The sequence below is a fragment of the Pituophis catenifer genome, unplaced genomic scaffold (genome assembly GCF_029215685.1).
Source record: "Pituophis catenifer annectens isolate HBS135680 unplaced genomic scaffold, rPitCat1.0.hap2 SCAF_1, whole genome shotgun sequence".
NCBI lineage: Eukaryota > Metazoa > Chordata > Lepidosauria > Squamata > Colubridae > Pituophis > Pituophis catenifer.
In genome coordinates this window covers 299,629,513-299,631,850 of record NW_027256881.1, presented here as the reverse complement: position 1 = coordinate 299,631,850, position 2,338 = coordinate 299,629,513, and positions in this window count along the sequence as shown.

Here is a 2,338-nt window from a genome sequence, read left to right as displayed (position 1 = left end):
TGATCTAAGTTATTTTGATGCTTTGCAGAAATCAACATTCCTATAGTCTATAAATACTTTCTTGTTATTTGCTTTGAGATATCAGAGAGGAGGCTTCAGTTAAAAAGCAGATTTGGGTAATCCAAAATGTGCCAGATGGTCAGTTTAGCTCTGAACTTCTCTGGCACAATTGGTTGTTCCCTTACTTTTGTGTGTTTGGAATCCTTCTGGGCCTCACTAGCACTCCCCTTTACCCAAATCTGCTTTTTAACTGAAGCCTCCTCTCTGATATCTCAAAGCAAATAACAAGAAAGTATTTATAGACTAAGGAATATTGATTTCTACAAAGCATCAAAACAACCAATTAGCAGTTGCTTCCTCCAAGGTAGTCCATGATTTATGAAAGACTTGTTCTGCATTGAACACACCACCCTAGAATTTTCACCTGTACATCTGATGACTTATCTCATAGTGTTGGTCAATTGCCTCCATAGCATTGTTTCCTGCCTGAGCTACTAGCAATTGCATGAACACTCAAAGGGCTCTTCCAGCAAAAATGGAAATAATCCAGTTTTGGTCAGCCTTGGGTTCTAGCCACTCTCAAACATAGCTAGACCTGTGAATCTTCCTCCACCTCCATTCTATGTAATTTCACTGATAGCAGTGTGGTTTCAGTTCCCATATTCTTCTCTTCTGATTCTTCTTCCTATCCTACCTTTTTTTACAGCTTCTACACAAACTGTTTGAAAGTTTTCTACTTAAAAACTTAAATACCCAAACTATTATATGTTGTTTTGGAAAAACGTTTTTCGAGCGGTGAAGATGACAAGCACAACAACTATTACCAAGATAAGCAAGAAAGCATCTTTAAACCCTGCATCCACAACATCATCGCCTTCAAATCAGCGTTCAATAGAGAGCATGCTCGGACCGGAGAAATCAAGTTCAACATTGAATACAGAGCATGCATGTGACATTACTTATGATACAAGAAACAAGGACAAGGACACAGGAGTTGATAGCAAGGAACCATAAAGAGATAAAAAGAAATCATGAAGAGATTAAGAATGACATGGGAGAAATGGAAGGAGATACCAGAAGAATGGATGATAAAATAGGAAACATCCAACAAGCCATCACTAAGAATGAACAGAGAGTACAAACGTTAGAAACAAAAATGGAATAAACAGAAAAAAAATGGAAACAATGGAACAGAAATGTATGCTCGCCAGTAGGGACTTAGAGGAAACGATTGTCTTCTTAGAGATGGAAAAAGCATCCTTTTACTTAAAGTTCCAGAACATAGTGGAAGAAAAGGAAGAAGACCTAGGTGAGACCATGACAGAAATATTTGCAGACACATTACAGAAAAACAAACAGGACATATGGAGAGACATAGATGAAGTGTACATAGTACACACAAACTACGCAAGGAGACATAGATTACCAAAGGTAAGGTGAGGTTTACGAAAAAGGCAATAAGGGATGAAATACACAAAAGAACCAGGGAGGAACCTGTAATATATAAAGGAAAAGAAATACAAACCTTGAGACAAATACATAGGAGAGTGAGAAACCAGAGAGGACATTACCAATTTTTATTAATTAGATATAATGTGATGTTCAAATGGCTTGTTCCGGAAAGCATTCTAATTACCTGGCAGGAGAAGAAGTTCAAAATTGACACTCTTGATAAAGCACATGAGTTCTTCGAGCACCATTTCACAGCCAAGGAAAATCAGGAGAGTAAAGAAGGGGTAGAGAGCAGCAGTCAGGAGGAACATTAAGTAGAGGACAACGAGGTAGAATGAAAAGAAAGAAGGAAACAGGAAAAAGAATGAGTAGAACGAGAGGGTACAAGAGAAAAAATTCAGAGAGAGACAAGAAATACAAGAAAATTAAGAACAGTATATAAATAATGGAGGAGGAAATTTAAGATGCTTTCAATAAACAAACGAATTAAACTCACCTGTGAAAAGAACACAAAAACTCACAAAATTACAAAGATTGGATATGGACATTGTTTGTTTGCAGGAAGTACACATCAAGAAACAATATGGCAAACAACTAGAAAACCCCAAAATAGGGAAACTTTACGTAACATTAGTGCACACACAAAAAAGAGGAATTGCAATATATATTAAGGAAAGATTAAAATCTAAACAAGTATATGCAGACGACGGAAGAATTCTAATGATAGAGATAGAAACAGATCAAAAACAAATACTGCTTACCACAATATATGCACCAAACAATAATCAAAATGAATTTTATAGAAAAGTACATAATAAAATAATGGAAATAGAATATGAAAATATATGCTTAATAGGAGATTTCAATGCGATGGTAGATATCAAAA